Source organism: Ornithorhynchus anatinus, chromosome 5 (assembly GCF_004115215.2).
Source record: "Ornithorhynchus anatinus isolate Pmale09 chromosome 5, mOrnAna1.pri.v4, whole genome shotgun sequence".
NCBI lineage: Eukaryota > Metazoa > Chordata > Mammalia > Monotremata > Ornithorhynchidae > Ornithorhynchus > Ornithorhynchus anatinus.
The window spans coordinates 21,489,096-21,509,795 of NC_041732.1; the positions used below are offsets into that span (position 1 = coordinate 21,489,096).

General features: G+C 48.9%; 1 protein-coding gene across 2 annotated transcripts in view; it reads left to right on the forward strand.

Moving 5' to 3' along the window:
* Positions 1–4,766: 4,766 nt before the first annotated feature.
* Positions 4,767–20,700, forward strand: part of ACAN (aggrecan) — a 76,206-nt gene continuing 60,272 nt past the window's right edge. For both annotated transcript variants that reach the window (XM_029064290.1, XM_029064291.1), the window contains exon 1: positions 4,767–5,168. The gene's annotated coding sequence lies outside the window, so the exon portion shown is untranslated. The remainder of the gene's footprint in view (positions 5,169–20,700) is intronic.

Here is a 20,700-nt window from a genome sequence, read left to right on the forward strand (position 1 = left end):
GAGGGGGATTGAAGGGTCCTGGGAAAGGCCTCAGCATCACAGAGTGGCTCCATGACATCCTAAATGTGCCCTCGGAGTTTGAAGGGTACAGCCACTAGACCCCCCTCTAGACTGCAAGCTCCTCGAGGGCAGAGATTATGTCTACCAACTCTATTGTACTGTACTCTTCTGAGCGCTCTGGAAATACCACTGATTGATCGATGGTTTGAGTTAAGGGCAAGGGGCTGGATGGGAGAGGATTAGGTTGAGATTCACAGGCTCCCTCCCTCCTCCCATTCCCCAGCTCCTTCTCTCCCACCTCCTCGGACACCTCTGCTTCCTTCCATGCTCACCCAAAATGGATGCCAGGTCCAAGAGGCCTTCCCTGACTAAACCCACTTTTCTTTTTTTTCTTCAACTCCCTTCTGCTTCTCTCTGCCTTGCTCCCTTTATTCATCCCCCCTCCCAGCCCCACGGCACTTATGTATGTATTCGTAATCGATTTATTTATATTAATGTCCGTCTCCCCTTCTAGCCTGTAAACTCGTTGGGGACGGGGAATGTGTCTCTTGTATAGTTATACTGTACTCTCCCAAGGGCTTAGTACGGTGCTCTGCACACAGTAAGCACTCAATATATACGGCTGAATGGCCAACTGACTGGAACTGAACGTTCAGAGCTTCACCCACTGCCCAGACTGAGAAACAGTGGGGCAGTGGTAAAGACCACTATATTGGCACGTCCTCCTCACCCCAATGTTGTGCAGACAGGTGAACCGAGGGGCAAAAACAGTGAAACCCGGCCGATAAGGCGGAACACTCACCTTCCTCTCTGGCCTCGCTCTCTTGGCCGCGAGGAGGGAAGAGTCTCGGGGAGAGGGTGGAAAAGTAGGGGGATCCTGGAGTCGCCCATTCGGAATAAGACAGAGCTGTCCAGTAAGGCTGCGATCAACCGGCCGGCTGATAGAAGACTCAGTGTTCCATTTCTCTAGACGTGGAAGCCCTCTCCTGCTGGTCAGAGGGTGTGAAAATTAAAGCTTTCCTCAATAAATTTGCTCATTTTGTTTCCCATGATCCATAGTAAGGAGATTCATCAGGAATCACCTAAATCTCAGATAAGTGCTGGGGCCCAAGATGGTGGCATTAAAATAATGATAATAGTAATGATAATAATAATATTTGTTAAGCACCTACTATATGCTAAGCACTGGGGTAGGTACAATTCAGTCAGAGAAGCAGCATAGCCAAGGGGAAAACGCACAGGCCTGGGAGTCATAGGACCTGGGTTCTAATCCTCTCCGTCACTTGTCTGTCGTGTGACCTTGGGCAAGTAGCTTCACTTCTCTGTGCCTCAGTTCCTACAAATGCAAAATGCGGATTGGATGCCTGTTCTCCCTCCTACTTAGACTGTGAACCCCATGTGGGATCTTATTATCTTGCATCTACCCCAGTGTTTAGTACAGTGCTTGGCACATTGTAAGTATTTAACAAATATTTTTATTACTATCATCATCATCATCGTCATCATCATGTCAGACACTCCACATACCACACAGGGCTCACAAACTAAGAGGGAGGGGGAACTCATGTTTAATCCCCGTTTTAGAGATGAGGAAACTGAGCCACAGATTTGGCCATGGTCACATGGCAAGCAAGGTCAGCTGGGCACAAGACCCTGGAATAATACTACTAATAATATTATCTGTTAAACTCTTACTATGTGTCAAGCACTAAACTAAACTCTGGGAGAGACAAAAAATAATCAGATCAGACACAATTCCTGATCCACATGGGACTCACAATCTGTGGGAGAGGGAGAATAAATATTTAATCTCCATTTTACAGTGGAGGAAACTGAGGCACAGAGAAGTTAAGTGACTTCCCCACTGTCTTACCATAGGCAAGTATTTAGCATAGCACAGAGTCCAGGAGTCAAGGCCCTCATGCCAGAGGCTGCCATACCAAGATAAATCACCATTTTGGTGCCGTCGAAGAAGTGTGGGTGAGGAAGCCTTGTTTGGTGATCATTTGTTGATCCGGTCACGGGTTCTAATACTGGCTCCACCACTTGTCTGTTGTGTGACCTTGGGCAAGTCACTTAACTTTTCTGTGCCTCCGTTACCTCCTCTGCAAAATGAGGATTAAGACTGTGAGCCCCAAGTGGGACAGGGACTCTGTCCAAACTGATCACCTTGTATCAACCCCAGCACTTAGAACAGTGCTTGGCACTTAGTAAGCGCTTAAAATACCATAATAATTACAATGCTCTGAAGGGTCCCAGGAGGTCCTCAACCCTCTCTGGTCTTCTGGAAGGAGAAGTGATGCCCCACTGGGTATCCTATACAGTGCTCTGCACAGTGTAGCCACTCGGCCAATATCACTGGTTGATCGACATGGGCATCAGGGTTTTGAGGTCTGGGTTCAACCCTATTTCCTTCCCACAATCAATCCAGGGTATTTATTAAGCTCTTACTGTGTGCAGAGCTCTGAGTAAGTGCTTGAGAGAGTACAATACAACAGAGTATCTAATGAGCCTTTCTTTCAGCCTGGAGAGGAGCAGGAAAACCTCTGCTTAATATTATCATTAGTATTATTAGTTTTATTATTTATAATAATAATAACAATAGTGGAATTTATTACTACTTTCTAGGCACTGTACTAAGCGCTAGGGTAGATACAAGGTACTTAGGTTGGACACAATCAAACTTGCAGGACAAACCCATACCAGCCCTCCACGCCAGAAGCAGCGTGGCGTAGGGGATAGGGCACCAGCCTGGGAATCAAAAGGTCATGGGTTCTAATTCTGACTTCACCACTCGTCTGCTGTGTGGCCTTGGGCAAGCCACTTCACTTCTCTGTGCCTCAGTTATCTCATCTGTAAAAAGAGGATTAAGAGTGTGAGCCCCATGCAGGACTGTGTCCACCCCGATTTCCTTGTATCCACTCCAGCGCTTAGTACAGTGTCGGGCACATAGTGCTTAATAAACACCACAATTATTATTATTATTGTTATGCCAGGCCTCCCTGCCAATCTTCCATGCCAGCCTGCATCGCCAGCCCTGCAACACCAACCTTCTCTGTGGGAACAACAAACCCAAGTCCAATTGGGTGGAGATGCCGAGATCCCTCATTGAAGCTGGCAGCTTGGTGCTTCTCTGTTCTCCTCGGGTTGAGTGCAGTGAGGGCAGAGCCAGCCTCGGCCCCCTCCCCATAACACCTGCTCCTGAGCTCTCTTGAACCCCTCTCCGGGGGCCATCCGTGAAGGGGGAAGGGGTTTGTGAGGGTTCACTAATTCCCTCCTTTCCTCCCCAAGACCTGATAATCCACTTCACAGGCCCAGGCATGGGCAGTGGGTGGGGTGGGTGCGACTTCAATCAATGATGATAAGGATAATAATAATGATGACGGCATTTGTTAAGTGCTTACTATGTGCCAAGCACTGTTCTAAGGACTGGGGTAGATACAAGGTAATCAGGTTGTCCCACATGGGGCTCACAGTCTTCATCCCTATTTTTACAGATGACGTCACTGAGGCACAGAAAAGTTAAGTGTCTTGCCCAAGGTCACACAGCAGACAAGTGGCGGAGCAGGGATTAGAACCCACGTCCTCTGACTCCCAGGCCTGTGCTCTATCCACTAGGCCGTGCTGCTCCTTTATCTTTAACTGAGACCTCTCTCTGCGCAGAGCACGGTACTAAGCACTTGGGAGAGTTACAGTCCAACAGAATTAGCAGACACGTTCTCTGTCCATAAGTTGCTCACAGTCTAGAGGTTCCTCCAATGAAACCCCAACTTCTTCTGCCCCTCCCAACCCCCCATCAACCATCCCTCGGGGAAAATCCCAGATCCCCTGGAATTCTCCCCTCCCGAGACCGCTGAGGAGCTGACAGTTCCTGCTTCCCCGGAACGGCTTGCCGTCTCCATCTGCGCTTGACAACTTTCTCTCAGCACTCTCGGCTCTCTTCCCCCAACCATCACCACCACATAGACACATATTCATACCCCCTCCCCAAGCGCCATCTCTCTGCATCCCCCGACCCCCGACTTGGAGAGAGTTTATCAGATCCTGAAGTTCCCAACCTGGAAATCCAGAGTTGTCCTTCCTTCCAGTGCTTGGCACCTAGTAAGCGCTTTACAAATGTCATCATTATTATCATCATTATTATTATTATTCCTTCCTTCCCTCTCTCCCTCCCTCCTTGGCAGGCTCCTTCCCTTCCCTCTCTTCCTCCCTCTTGTCCTTCCTCCTTCCCTTCCCTCCCTACCCCCCTCCCCTCCTCCATCATCCCGGACCAAGAAACCGGGAGCATGTCTTTCCAACACGACTCGGATTCTGGGTTATGCCCGTTTTCAGCGTCTCTGAATAAGTATGTAAATTCCCATTCAGACTGCAGTGCTATTGACTGCAATGCAGGCGCCGTTTCCACCCCACTTTTGCTCTCCTTCCTTCTTAATTAAGTTGATCTTTAAATTTCACCCCCTCCCCAAAGAGGTCCTGTCCCCTCCCCTCGGGGGGGGGGGGCATTCATTTCCCCCCCTGCCCCATTCTTTTAAGGCCTTTATGTATTTCCCCAATTTCCCCAGGGTTTCCAGAGGGTGAGAGGCTGAGTCCTTGAGCTCAACTCTTCTGGGTTCAGCATCTTTCGGTCTCCCCTCCCTCCCTCCCTTCTTCCCGCCCCTCCCCAGGTCCTTCCCCCTTGGAGGGAGGACCCCCCCTCCCCCCCCCCCAGATGCCTGCCTACCTATCCTGACCGTTATAGAGGTGGGTCTCGGAAGATGCAGAATGCCAGGAGAGGTTCAATGAGGCTGACAGGAGGAGTCTGAAAGGAGCCGTTGGCAGGACTGTGAAGGGAGGGGAGGATTGCTTTTCTTTCACTCCCTCATCCAGGACGTTCCTACCTCGCTCCTTCTCCCGCTGCCTCTGCACACCGGGAATCTGCAAACCCCAAATAGGGGAAAATCTGGGCTTTCCGCTAGAGGGGGGGGAGGAGGAGGAGGAGAAATTCTGGACAGGAAGATTTCTCTCTTTCTCTCTCTCACTCTCTCTCTCTCTCTGGAGGCTGCCAAGGCAAGATCACAGCAAGCGGGAGCATCACCTTTCCTTAGTCCATCACCCAAAGGAAATCTAAACCGCTCTGCCAGGTGGATGGGACTTTAACTTCTCGAAGCACCGCACTGAAACTGTTCAAGGTAACTCGCCTATTCTTGGCCAGAGGGCTTCGGGTTCTTGTCGGCTCTCCCCTCCCTCCAGGCCGGTATAGGAAGGTCCCCGGGGGCTGAGGGATAAAGTTGTTTGCTCTCTTCTTCTGCCTGAGCAGGATTTTGGGGACTGGGCTGGGCGGGGGGGGGGGGGTGGAGACTTGGGGGACCCGGGAAAAACGGTGGTCCGGGATTCTGGAAGAGCGAAGGGGGCTGGAGCCCATCCTGGCAGGCTGGGGTTAAGGAACCATCGCTCCAAGAGGTTAATCTTAATGACAGTAATAGTGAAAATCCATCATGATCAGCGTGATGATGGCATTCGCAAAGCACTTACTGTGTGCCAAGCGCTGGGCTGAGCACTGGGGTGGACAAAAAAGATGTTTGACCCTCAAACACCAAATGCTTCTAAGCAAGGAGGGAGGGGGAGAGGCTGTTGAGAGAGCTCCAAGTAATTCATTTCCTGCTGATTTGAGGATCGGACGGGCTTTCTCTGCCCCTCCCGGCGACCAGCTTGGGTCTGCGGAGTTTGCTAAGGATGGAGCCTTTCCTCTTACAGGGGAAAACGCTTAGAGATGCAGAACTGGGCATATTTAGGAGCGAACCGACTCCTTCTGTGGGACGCCTGAAACTTTCTCCTGCCAGTAAAAAAAACAAATACCCAAAAAACCAAGGGCTTCCCAGACTACGATTCTCATTAAAGGAGGTTTTGGCGGTAAAACTGAGGGTGGATGCTGCGGGCACGTGCTTGGTGGTGCCGACTTGAGAATAGTTTTGAAAGAGTCCGAATGGAGAAAAAGTCACTTTTATGGGCTTTATGAAAGAAAATTAACTTAAAAAAACAGTTTTGTGTTTTTTGGGGGTTTTTTCCCCCACGGGTGACCATGTGTCAAGCATTCTACGTCTGGTATTCTGCTTCAGTCTGTAGCATTTTGTTCACTGAGGGGATGAGGAAAAGGGGACGTTCACAAGAACCAGAGGCTGGAGAGGCTTTAGGGAGATGCCCGGCTTGGTTGAAGCAGGAAGAAAGTAATGAGAAGTTTGAAAGTTGCCCGTCCCCCGATGCAGAAAGCCAGACTGAGCCTCCAGCGAGGGGGGTGGGGGATGGAGGGGGAGAAGGAGGAGGAGGAAGGGGAAGAAAAGGAGAAGGAGGAAGAAGAGGAGAAAGAGGAGGGGGAGGAGAGAAGAAGGAGGAGGAAGAGGAAAAAGAGGAGAAAGTGGAGAAGAAGGAGCAAGAAGGGGAGAAGGAGGAGGAAGAGGGAAAAAAGAGGAAGAGAAAGAGGAGGAGGAGAAAGAGAAGGTAGAAGAAGAAGAGACAGAAGAGGCAGAGGAGGCTGGCAATGCCTATGCCTTCTCAGTCAGAGGGGTTATAGGGCTCCCAAGTGCCCGCATGTGGACAAGAGTGTGGCAAAGAGAAGGAGGTGCTAGGTGAAAATTTGGAATTCAGAGCCTGGCATCTCTGAGGCTGGAGGCTCAGGGCCTCGGAATGATGATGATGGTTTTTGTTAAGCGCTTACTATACGCCAGGCACTGTTCTAGGTGCAAGGGTAGATGCAAGTTAACCAGGTTGTCCCACGTGGGGCTCACAGTCTTAATCCCCATTTTACAGATGAGGTAACTGAGGCACAGAGAAGTTAAGTGGCTTGCCCAAGGCCACACAGCAGACAAGTGGAGGAGCCAGGATTAGAACCCACATTCTCTAACTCCCAAGCCTGTGCTCTTTCCACTAAGCCACGCTGTTGTCTTTGGAAATAATGTCCATAAATCCTTGCACATTTGAAATGTGAAACGATGTAATCACTTGAGCCCCTCTTCTAGGAACAGCAAAACTCTAGCTTCTTCTAAAATTCATTCATTCATTCAATCATATTTATTGAGCGCTTACTGTGTGCAGAGCACTATACTAAGCACTTGGAAAGTACAATTTGGCAACTGATAGAGACAATCCCTACCCAACCACGGACTCCTTCAGTACTCCTCGGGGATTGTTCAATTATTCTTAAAGTGAGCCAGTCGTGGCCAGTGAGCACAAATCTGGGCTTACATCCTACCTCTGCCAGTTGCTCGCTTAAGTACCTTGAGGAAGGCGTTGTGCTGGTCGGTGCCTCAGTTTCCCTATCTGTAAAGTGGGCATGATGTCTGATCCTCACCTACCTTGCAGGGATGTGGTGAACCCCATATAGCTCCATAGAAAGTACAGTTGAAAATCGTAACTAGCAATGTTACCAGTTACCATAACTGGGACCCGTGATAACATCTGTGGAATTTGTTCAGTGCTTATAGTGAGCCAAGCACTGCACTAAGCACTGGGGTGAATAAAAGATAATTAAGTCAGTCGCGGTCCCTGTCACACCTGGGGCACTCAGCCTAATCCTTGAAAACGTTAAAAACTTTTTTGACCTTTTGGAATGTTACTGATGAACTGCTGAGGAGAAATTTTCCGCTTGTTGCTTCTTCGTGACTCAGACAAGTGACACGTTGTGTCTTTTCAAACTCTATATTAACAGAATATTGTTTCCTCTGGCTTTTGAAAGAGAAATATATTCCTGGGGAATGTCACCTTGAAATGGTTTTATTTTGAGGTGGGAAAGTGTCAGTCAGCACACTGTCCCTGCTCGGGGGTGTAACTTTTCCCACTTGGCACTTGGCTAATTCCATTTACTGTGAGGCAGGCAAACAATCACCCTAACCACCCCATCCTGGACCCCACAATGGTCACCGAACATCATTTCACTCGCAACTACACACTCAGGTTCATAGAATGCACGCACAAGTACATGCATGGACACACATCCACTCATTATATGCATTTGTCACAATATCCTGGCCACAGTCGTTTCCCCTTTTATCATACACACAAATTCATGAAGCCTTCCATATTTTTCTATTTATTTTTATTAATGATGTATATACATCTATAATTCTATTTATTTATAATGATTGATGCTACTGATGCCTGTTCACTCGTTTCGATGTCTGTTTCCCCCCTTCTAGACTGTGAGCCCATTATGGGAAGGGTTTGTCTCTATTGGTTGCTGAATGCACTTCCCAAGTGCTTAGTACAGTGCTTTGCCCACAGTAAGTGTTCAATAAATTCGATTGAATGAATGAATACCCACTGAATGAATGAATATACACACACAGAGACACACACACACAAGCATGCACATACAACCCCGCCCCCTGTCCTCACCCACAAACACACTGCACCCATTCATCCCCAACACAAAGCCTCTCCCTCATCCTCCTGTGACACATTCTGTATCTTCTAGCTCATTCAACTGATCGATCAATCAACTAATCATATTTATTGAGCCCTTACCATGTGCAGAGCACTGTACTAAGAGCTTGGGAGAATACAATGTAACAAAGTTGACAGACCTATTCCCTGCCCACAGTGAGTTTACAGTTTAGAGATGAGCTTACAAGTCTGGAGTATTTGCAGAGCACCTTCTAAACAGTAAGCTCACTGTGGGCAGGGAGAAAGTCTACTATCTCTGTTGTATTGTACTCCAAGCACTTAGAACAGTGTTCTGCACACAGTAAGTGCTCAGTAAATACCATGATTGATTGATAGGGGCAACAGCCTCCAGCCACTTCTGGAAAGCAGGGTGACAGAGATAGCCCTCCCTTTTTTTCACACAGAGAGGGTGAAGAACTTCTGGAGGTCACCCAGCCAAGCAGAGGTAGAGTTGGGACCAGAACCGGTGTCCTACTCCCCACCCTGGGCTCCTTCCACTAGACAGTGCCTCCGGGGGCTGCATTTGCCGAGACTTCAGTTTCCCCATCTGTAAACTGGGCACAAGGACAACTGACCTGCACCTCCCTCTAGGGTAGGTGCCGGGCCTGAACTCTCTCAGGACCTGTAGCGAAGGAGAAGGAGGAGGGCGTATCTGTTTATTCTATTGTATTGTACTCTCCCAAGTGCTTAGTATAGTGATCTGCACATAGTAAGCGCCCAATATATATGATTGACTGGTTGATTGCCTGCTTCTGCGAGGAACCCAGGAGGATGATGCTTTGTGGAGATATTCCAAGCTGGGGTCTGAGGGCCGGGGCCTCCCTTCCTCGGGGTTCGGGGGGTCCCTTTCCGAGGGCACTCCTTTACAGACAGGAATCCCTAGTGCCGCCTTTGCCTGGATTCCTTGTCCCTGAGAGTAGCCCGGAGCCAGAAGGCCCAACAGAACCTCCAGCTGTTCAAGGAAGCAACGTGACCTAGTGGAAAGAGCACAGGCGTGGAAATTCTGTGAAGTACTGAGAAGCAGCATGGCTTAGTGGCAAGAGCGGGAGCTTGGGAGTCAGAGGTCGTGGGTTCTAATCCCGGCTCTGCCATTTATCAGCTGTGTAACTTAGGGCAAGTCACTTAACTTCCCTTTGCCTCATTTACCTCATCTGTAAAATGGGGATTAAGACTGTGAGCCCCACATGGGACAACCTGATTACCTTGTATCTTCCCCAGCACTTAGAACAGTGCTTGGCACATAGTAAGCACTTATCAAATACCACTATTATAGTTATTATTATGATTAGGTCAGGGGACCCAGGTTCTAATCCTGGCTCAAACACTTGTCTGGTGTGTGACTTCTCTGTGCCTCAGTTTCCTCAACTGTAAAATGAAGACTCAATACCTGGATTAACTTGTATCTTCCCCAGTGCTTAGAACAGTGCTTACCACTTAGTAAGTGCTTAACAAATACCAGAAAAAAAGTAGAAAAACATTCCTGCCCTCTCCTGGAACTGAGCCTCCAGCTACCGTGGCTCCTGGGATATATTTCTGGGGAAAGGAGTGTGACTTGTCAAGGGATATGGCTGAGACACCCAAAGTAAGGGGGCTTGTAAACAGGAGGGGTGGCATTCCGAGGAGATGGGGAAGGGTCCGTGGTCCTAGGAATGAAGTGAAGGCAAGTCAAGAAGAAGGAAAAACCAGAGGCAGGTTATCTGGCTGACTGACCGCTGGAAACTGAGCTGGGTTGGGAGAGCTTGGGTGCTGGGAGAGGGGCAGGGCACCTGAAAGAGGAAAGTGCTCTCAGCTTCATTTCTTTCTCTGAGGTGTTGGCCTTCTCAGTTCTCCTTCCCTTGACCACATATTAGAGTTGGGGGAGAGTTCTGTCCCCAAAGAAGACAGCCTCCTCACCCTCCAGAAGATGCTCCCCTCCCCTTCCCACCTCCAGGATAGATCCTTGCCCTCCACTCCTTCCTGGGACAGGCAAATCAGCTGGTGTGCAAAGGCCCGACAAGGAATCACGACAGTGTATAAGTCTCATGGGTCCATAGGGACCCCCAGAGGGGAGCCAAGGGGACGGAGGAGTCAAGAGATAGAGAGACCAAGCGAAGGGAAGAGATGGAGAGGCAGAGAGAGATGGGCACGGAGCCGCGGAGAGTCGGGGGAGAGCAGAGGGCGGGAGAAGGAACCGTTAGCGAGAACGGAAACTGTGAAGTTTACTTTGAAAAAAACTCACTGACTCCTTGTGAGAGAGTAGAACAGTCCCATCTGTGTGCAAGAGCCGGGGGAGGGCCAGATCGGGGGATCTGTGGGTTCTGTCTGTGTGTACAAGGGAGTGTGGAGAAGTGTGTGTGTGTGTCTGTATGTCTGTGTGTGGGTGTTTGTGCATGTGTGTGTGTGTGGCTCCCTTTCCTCACTCTCAATGGACTTATAGTATCACCTAAAGGAGGTTTTTGTTAAACGGATGAATAGATGTATTTGGGAGTATAATGTCGGGCATCCAGGTTCTGCAATTCCTGTTCCCCTGGGGATGATTCCCTCCAGGACCCCTCTTTCCACCAGGGCCCGTCCCTTTGGGCTCCCTGTCTTTCAAAAGCTGCTCTGAAGTGGGGGGAGAAGGGAGCGTTGGGGTGGGGGCGGGAGACGACGGGAGGCGGGGGTTGAGCTTCGATGAGCCTGCTGCGCTGGCCGGTTGTGGCCGTCCTCTGCCTGGGGCGGCCTGGCTTAGCCCAAGGCCCGACGAGGACCCCCACCCCACCCCGGACCCCGAACCGAGCCTCTGCCATCCAGAAGGGGGCCCCGCTTAGGCTGCTTCCAACCTAGAGGCTCCTCCACTTCGGGCAGAAATTAAATCAATCGGTCAGTGAGTCATACTTACTAAGCGCTTACTGTGTCCGGAGCACCGTAGTAAGCGCTTGGGAAAGGACAAGGCAATAGAGCTGGTGGACATGTTCTCTGCCCACAAGGAGCTTAAGGAAGAGCCTATTGACCAGCCCAGTTCAGGCTCTGGAGCTCAGTAGGGGAGGAACAGGGGCGAGCCAGGGAAATTCATTCATTCATTCATTCAATAGTATTTATTGAGCGCTTACTATGAGCAGAGCACTGTACTATGAAATGACTGAAGAGGGTAGCTCCTAGCCCAAACTAGGGGCTGGAGAGAGTGTGGGATAGGGGCAGGGGGCAGGCAAGCAAGGGAGAAGGAAAAGCTTATGTTTCCAGCCTCTCCCATCAGCATGGAAGTTCCCAGGAAGCTCTCTCTGCTCCTTGGGGGAAAGTTGGACAAATAATAATAATGATGATGGCATTTGTTAAGCGCTTACTATGTGCCAAGCACTGAACTAAGTGCTGGGATAGTTATAAGCAAATTGCGTTGGACGCAGTCCCCGTCCCATGAGGGGCTCACAGTCTCAATCCTCATTTTACAGGTGAAGTAACTGGGGCACAGAGAAGTGAAGTGATTTGCCCAGTGACAAATGACAGACAAGTGGCAGAGCTGGGATTAGAACTCATGGCCTTCCGACTCCCAGGCCTGTGCTCTATCCAGTACTCCGTGCTGCTTCTCAGTGATCATAGTGATGGCTTTTGTTGAGCGCTTACTATGTGCCAAGTACTCTTCTAAGCGCTTGGGTAGATACAAGGTTATCAGGTTGTCCCACGTGGGGCTCACAGTCTTTATTCCCATTTTACAGATGAGGTCACTGAGGCACAGAGAAGGGAAGTGACTTGCCCAAAGTCACACAGCTGACAAGTGGTGGAGCCGATATTAGAACCCACAACCTCTAACTCCCAAGCCAGTGCTCTTTCCACTAAGCCCAGCCTCATCAAATGCAGGAATCCCAGGACCTCTGAGCTGCATGGGACCTTAGAGGAGGTCATCTGGATCAGGCCCCTGCCCCCAGGCAGATGAATGACAGATGCGGGGGGGCTATTTCTTTCACAACCACCTCCAGATTTGCCTTTTCCCTCTCAGGCAGGAAATTCTTCCTTACACCCTACCGCAATCTCTCCTGCTTTCACCAGACCCTGTTTTCTGCTGTTCAGTTCACAGAGAGCAACAGGCCCGTGAGCCCAGATCTCTCCTTCAGCCTACACCACCCCAAGTCCTCTCACCAGGCCCACTGGAGCCCAGTTCCCATCTGTTTCATCACTGCACCCCTCTTCTCTGAACCTCCTCCAGTTTCTCCACATCCTATGGTAACCGCAAGGACCAAACGCAGATCTGACCAAGACAGAGTAGGGGGGAAGGATTATTCCTTAAATGCAGCAGGAAGAATGGTCTCCTGCTGATATGTTCTAAGACAGGGACGGGTCAAGCCAGTGAGGGAACCCAGGGGTGCTCTGCGCCATGGATAGAGCCCTACACACCCGTGGGCAAGGCGGGACTCAGTATCCGTGAAAAGTTGGTGGTCTGGGGACCCTCAGGACACCCCCCCCCATGGGGTTCACTTGACAAACTTGCCACGGAGCTGGAAAATCAATACATCAACCCATCAATCAATCATATTTGTTGAGCCCTTGATGGGGAGGGAAAGATTGGCTTGGAACATTGGCACCAAATAGCTGATCTTCATGGGGACTGTCTCCATGATCAAGTCCACCTCGGCCTCCATCCCCGCATGGGGAGGCAGTGTGGCCTAGTGGAAAGAGCCCAGTCCTGGGAATCAGAAGACCTGAGTTTTAATCCTGGCTCCGCCACATGCCTGCTGTTGGACCTTGTGCAAGTCACTTCACTTCTCTATGTCTCATTTTCCTCAAAGCAGAATGGAGATTCAATACCTGTTCTCCCTGCTACTCAGACTGTGAGCCCCAAATGGGTCAGGGACTGCGGCTTACCTGATTGTCTTGTATCTATTCCAGCTAAGTGCTGGAATATATTATGTATATTATGGAATACCATAATAAATAATAATAATAATGATTTATTATACTATTAATAATATAATAATAAATACCACTTGAGCAGGAGGGATTTGTCCAAGAAAGCCAATGGCCCAGGTTTCCTGGAGTCGCTGCTGAAAAGAGAGCCCCAGGTGGGTGGACTGTGGTCCTTACCCATATTACCATATTGCTGATGGGCTCGATGCTTTTAGACTTCACTGAGTTTGCCTGGAATAGGCGATGACCGTTTCCTCTGAGCCAATCTCTGCACCTTCACAGAGCACTGCACACCATCTCCCGTAACCTGCCTCTCTCCAGCCCCAGGCCTGGTGGGATTTGTTCAGCACTTACCATGTGCCGGACGCTGTACACTGCTCTGGGGTAGATACAAGCGAATCAAGTTGGACACAGTCCATGTCCCACATGGAGCTCACAGTCTTAATCCCCATTTTACAGGGGAGGGGACTGAGGCACGGAGAAGTTAAGTGACTTGCTGAAGGTTACATAGCAGTTGAGTGGCAGAGCCAGAATTAGAACCCAGGACCTCTGATTCCCAGACCCATGCTCTTTCTAGCAGGTTGCTCTGCTTCTCTTCTCCAAGGGTATTAGTCTTCCCCTCTTCCCTCTTGCCCTCAACAAAAAAAATGAAGATTTTATTAAGGGCTTACTGACCTACCAGCAGAGTGATTAAGCAACTGTGCTGGGAGACAGGACTCTTGTATTATTCTTTTTTTGGGAGAGGAGGGTGGAGTTGATGGTTTTTTAAGGTATTTATTAAGTGCTTATTATGTGCCAAACACTATACTAAGTGCTGCAGTGTGGCTTAGTGGAAAGAGCCCAGACTTGGGAGTCAGAGGTTGTAGGTTCTAATCCTGGCTCTGCCACTTGTCAGCTGTGTGACTTTGGGCAAGTCACTGATCTTCTCTGTGCCTCAGTTACCTCATCTGTAAAATGGGGATGAAGACCTTGAGCCCAACATGGGACAACCTGATTACCTTGTATCTACCTCTACGCTTAGAACAGTGCTTGGCACATAGTAAGTGCTTAACAAATATCATCAATATATAATGGTAAAAACAAGTTAATCAGGTTGGACACAGCCCATGTCCCACATGGGGCTCATAGTCTTCATCCCCATTTTACAGATGAGGGAACTGAGGCACAGAGGAGTTCAGTGACTAGCCCAAGGTCGCACAGCAGGAAGGTGGCAGAGCTGGGATTAAAACCCAGGTCCTCTGGCTCCCAGACCCTGGGTCTATCCATTAGGCCACTCCGTTCATTTGCCAACCTCACTGCAGGCATCTCTAGGGCCTGTCTGGGTCTCAGTGTGTTCATCCATAAGGTGGGCAGAATAATGTCCTTCCACCAGACTCATGGGGACTATGGGAAGAGTTATGAAGGGTTTGACCTAGTAGTGTTGGAATTTCACATGGTGGGGCGCTAGATGCTTGTAGAATGGGCAACTTTGCCAGAACTCTACATCATCCACCTCTTTCTCTTCCATTCATCAGTCCCGGCTAGGGCTCTGCAGGAAGGGTGGGTTGTACGATATTCAATATTCACCCCAACCTCAGCCCCACAGTACTTATGTACATATCCATCCTTTATTTATAGTATATTTATATTACTGTCTGTCTCCCCTTCTAGACCGTAAGCTCCCTGTGGGCAGGGAATGTGTCTACCAACCTCCTATGTTGTACTCTCCCAGCTGCTCATAAAGAGCTTGGTAATTACTACTGATTGAATGATTGATTAATCCAGGGTTCACACAGAGGGCGAAAAGAAGCATGAAATATGGGGATGACTCGTGGTGGATTTGGGGCAGACAAGGCCGGGAGAGGTGAGCCGTGGGCCTGGGGATGGTAGCTGGGGCCACACAGTCATGTGGCTATAGCCCAGATCATACACCGGGGTCCTCTCCGTGCACTATCCCATCCCACTCTCATAGGGTTTTTTTTTTCTTTTTTTGTTCTTTTTCTCTTTTCAATGGTATTTTTTAAGCACTTACTACATGCCAGACATTGTATTATGCGCCGGCGTAGATATAAGGTTGTCAGGTTGGACACAGTCCCTGATCCACATGAGGCTCACAGTCTTAAACCCCATTTTACAGATGAGGAAACTGAGGCCCAGAGAAGTGAAGTGATTTGCCCAAGGTCACACAGCTGACAAATGACGGAGCCAGGATTAGAACCCAGGTGCTCTGACTCTCAGGCCCGTGCTCTTTCCACTAGGCCACACTGTTCCTTCAGCGCAGTTTTCCCCCTAAAGCCCTGCATTTTGAAGGTTTCCCAGGGCAGGCGTTGCTCCTTGAATTGGGATCAATAAGACTTTTCCAGAAGACCCTGACAGTCCCTCCTGACAGGCAGCCCTTTTGGCTCCATATCTGCCTTGGAATTAGCACGGTTGAAGGACTGGGACAGGCCAGGGGAACAGGAACAGGAAGTAGCTATTGAGCCATGTCTTTCCTCCGATCCCGCTACCTCCTCCCCCCTGCTCCCCTCCCAGCTTACTACCACAGTCTCAGGAGCTCTGGATCCAGGTCCTTTTCCTAGTAATGTACTAATCCTACCCCTACTTCTGAATAATAATACCTGGAAATTGTACAGCCCTTTTGTTTTTCCAAAATGCTCAGACACCTCTTACCTCATTCGTTCTAACAACATGGGAAGCAGCATGACGTAGGGGAATCGGTACAGGCCTGGGAGTCAGAAGATCTGAGTTCTAATCCCAGCTCTCCCACTTGCGAGCCATATGGCCTTGGGCAAATCATTTCACCTCTCTGTGTCAGTTACCTCATTTGTAAAATGGGGGTTCTGTAAAATGCCTGCTCTTCCCACTTATACCGTGAGCCCCGAGGGGACGGGAACTGTGTCCAACCTGATTAACTCATATTTATCTCAGTGCTTAGTACAATGCCTGACTCATAGTAAGCGCTTAACAAATACCATCAAGATTACTATTATCCCTGTGAGGAGGGAGAGGAATGGATTACTATCCAAATTCTACAGATGAGGAAATCAAGGTCCAGAGAGGTTAAGTGACTTGCCCAAGGTCACCCAGTAGGGTCTTCTGACTCCCAGTCCCACAAGTCCATTGGCTTAGCCTCATGTTGTCTGAGGTTTCCAGGGGTCTGCAGAATATTGATAACTCCTGAGAGACGGAGTTTCAGGGCAATCAATCAAGCACTCAATTTATTGAGCTCTTAGTGTGTGTGTGTGTGCGCGCGCAGTACACTAGGCCAGGCAGGAGATCAATACTATGTAAGTAGTAAGTAAATATATTTCAGTAAATATGATTGATTAATCCCTAGTGGATACTTCCACACCTCTAGAAAAAAGTCAAAGTCCTGAGCTGGAGATGAAGCCTGTCCTACCTCACACCCCGTAGGTGATCGGGGAGGGAAACCAAGAAGAGGTTTTAACTTTAGGGAACGGTAGTTGGCTGGTAAATCGGTGAAGAGGGTGGGGAGGGCAGCTGAGAGCACAGATGGTCTCTGTGCCTCCCCAACAAAAATTGCAGCTGGAGGGTTTACAGTTAGCCTGAGGAAAGACATTCTAAAACAGGCTTTTTAAAAATGATGTTTGTTAAGGACTTACTACATGCTAGGCACTGTAGATACAAGTTAATCAGGTTGGATGCAACCCAAGTACCACATAGGACTCACAGTCTTCATCCTCATTTTGCAGATGAGATAACTGAGGCACAGAGAAGTGAAGTGACTTGCCCAAGGTCACATAGCAGAAAAACCTTCCAAAGATAATCTTTCCTCCCCTGTCTGGGAATCTGCCCGAGGCCAGAGAAGGATGAGCTAATCTCTGTCTTGCCCCATAATTCCTTGCCTCTACATTCAGCTCCAGCAGCTCAGAGTGAGGAGAAATTTCTCGAAGAGTTTCTGGAGTCCAAAGTAGGAACTTTCAGAGACACCCTGTGTGAGATAGGGAGGCCAATGCTATCAGTGTGTGTGAGTGTGTGTGTGTGTGTGAGAGAGAGAGAGAGAGACAGAGACAGAGAAGAGAGAAGGCAATGGGTAGGCAACGATTGTACCAACTCTGTTGTACTGTACTCTCCCAAGTGCTTAGAATAGTTCCCTGCACATAATATGTGGTTAAAAAATGCCACTGATTGATTGAGAGGAGAGAGAGAGAAGAGGGAAAGAGAGGAGAGAGGAAGGAGAGAGAGAGAGGGGACAGAGAGAGAGACCTAGGTTTGACCCACTTCCCCCATCAGGCCCAGGGAATCAGTTGCATGTATGAAGAATTTCCAGGGAGGAGACCCTCCCTGCACAAGGAAAATTGATGATGTCCTTTTCCATGTCTCTTGGGGGAGGGATTCAGGCCAGATCAGAACTGCAGCATCTCCTCACTTACCCCTACTGGAAATGGATGGAAAGGGCAACCTTTGCCCAAATGTGCCCGGAGGTAGCCCAATCCTGGACCATCCCATTATCCCTCACAGGTTGGGCAGACTCTGGGGCAAGGGGACTACATCTTGGATGTGATGATTGCATGGCAAGTCATAAGTGCACATAAAATTACCAGTAGGCACATATCACTTTCACCCACCTGCATGGCACTCAAGAGCCATATTAAAAACTCTTGGTGGACTGCCTGGGGCATATTTTGCCCACACTCATCTATCCTCCCTTTGGCAGGAAAGGAGCGAGCTGGCCAGTTTCATCTCAGATTAGCATCTGGACAAAGCCATGAGCCAATGAAGGAGGGAAGGGGAAATCGAGGGAGAGATATGAAGCTGAAACAGAATCCAAGCAGAAGACCCTGTCCAGAGAGGCATTCCAAGAATCACTGCTTCTTCGCTCATAGATGCCTCAGGGGCCTCAGAGGATGAGCGTTTGGTGGCTGCCAGGGTTTTTATCAGGAGGACCTAATAGATGGAGAGGTGTGAGGGGGAGACGAATATGTGAGTGGGTACACAATAAATATCAACAGTCACAGAGGGAGACCAAGCCCCTAGGCTAGGAAAGGCTAAGCTTTGAGAAGCTGTGTACATATCTTTAAAGTATAAAGTTACATATAACTTATAAGTTACGTTGGATATTTATTTATATTAATACCCATCTCTCCCGCTAGCCGGTAAGCTCATTATGGGCAGGGAATGTGCCTGATAACTCTGTTGTATTGTACTTTCCCAAGCACTCAGTCCAGTGTTCTGCACACAGTCAGCGCTCAATAAATGCCGCTGATTGATTGAAGTGGGTTCTATCCCCAAACAACTCTCTGCGTCCCCTTCACTCCATCCTCCAACTCCATTTCAGGGACTACCATGCCTGAGGATTTTAAGTTTCTTTCCCTGGCATCACCATCAAGTCTTAGCCCGGAAATCAGCTCTTCCGGGACATTTTTTGGTTGCCCTGAAGACACTTGAATAAATACTTCTTGCAACTGTAACTTCTTTGACTCAGGAAGGATGTAAATGGACCAGAAATAATATGACCTTGGAATTATTTAAATTTTCTTCCCGGAATCGCCAAGCACAGAGCTTTTGTGTGGATCTGAGCAAGCTTAGAGAGTTTGAATGACTTTTTCCAGGACACATAACAGATATTAGTATGCCCATTCATTCAATCGTATTTATTGAGCACTTACTGTGAGCAGAGCACTGTACTAAGTACTTGGATCATGGATATTTCCATTCGTGCATTTCTGTATGATTTATCCCCAAGGAACTTTCCCAATATGCATTCTTAGCTGTTGCATTCCTGAACTGTTCTCACCAAAGAGTCAGCACCAGAAGGGTAGATGAACCTAGATCCTTGTATAGTTCAAACTCAAGAAAGAGGAAATCCTCATCAGTATTGGTTCCTAGTAGTCTTGTGACATGGTAGAGGTTCCTGATGGGTTGGAGTTTAGTTTGCTGAAAAATTGATAGACAAATCATTAGTGAAGGCAAAATTACAGTCTCAGAGTTAAAAATGGGTCAGGGATGCAGTGGGAAGATTTTCGGTGACATCTATGACAGTATTGGTGTCATGATCCCATCCAGAAGCCAAGATCAAGGGAAGCCATGACAATAATAATAATGGTATTCGTTAAGTGTTTACAATGTGCCAAATCATGTGTTAAGTGCTGGGGTAGATACACACATGGGGCTCACAGTCTAAGTAGGAGGGAGAATGGGTTTTGGATCCCATTTCAGAGATGGGGTACAGGGAATTGAAATGACTTGCCCAGGGTTACATAGGAGGCAAGTAGCAGGGGCAGAATAAGAACCCAGGTTCTCTGACTCCCAGGTCTGTGTTCTTTCCTCTAGACCACATTGCTTCTCTATTCCAAGGTTGGGAGACCCCATTCCAGTACTCCTGGATGATGCTCCTTTCCTGACCAAACCCCTGCCCCAATTTCCTTATATGTAGAATAGAGAAAGTGTTCCCGCTCCTATTCCAGTCTCCCCACCACTAATGGGATGATTTTTCTGCTAATGGGGTCTTCTCACCACCAATTGTACCAACCGACGGTCAATGGGGCCTAAGACCAGCAATGGGGCTTCCCCGTCACCAACCAGGTCTCCCCATAGTAAGCACTTAACAAATACCATAATCATTAATAATTATTATCACCCTACAAAACATTCAAGGCCAATTGCTCTAGACTGTAAGCTCCTTGTGGCCGAGGAACGTGACTACTCTTTTGCATTGTGCTCTCCCAAGCACTTAGTGAGTGCTCGGCACATAGCGAGCACTCAGTAAATACCTTTGATTGATTTATAGGAGGGGGGACAGGAGAAGGAGCACAAGGAACAGGAAGAGGAGGAGGAAGAACAGGAGCAAGAACACTTTATTCTACAGATGAGAAAATTAGGGCAGGGGTTTGGACAGGAAAGTAGCATCATTGGTAGAGCTGGGAGGGGGCAAAGATGAAACGGGCAAATCTGGGGAATCCAGGGGTGGGGGGGTGGGAGGGGCAGGTGGCAGAGCTGGAATGGTAGCAGAACAGAGACAGTGGCAAAACTGGGACAGCAGCAGTCCTGGGGGATACAGAGTTGGGGTGATATGTCACCTCTGGGGCATAGCGGGGTGATATAGAGATGAGATGGCAGCAGAGCTGGGAGGATACAGAGCTGGGTGTGTATAGCTGGGGTGATATAGAGATAATAATAATAATGTTGGTATTTGTTAAGCCCTTACTATGTGCAAAGCACTGTTCTAAGCGTTGGAGTAGATACAGGCTACGTGAGGCTCACAGTTAATCCCCATTTTACAGATGAGGCAACTGAGGTGCAGAGAAGGTAAGTGACTTGCCCACAGTCACACAGCTGATGAATGGCAGAGCCGGGATGAGATGGTGACAGAACTGGGGGGGTACAGAGCTGGGTGGGCAGAGCTGGGGTGACACAGAGCTGAGATGGTGGCAGAGCTGAGACAGAAGCAGAGTAGAGATGGTGACAGATTTGGGTCGGTGACCAATT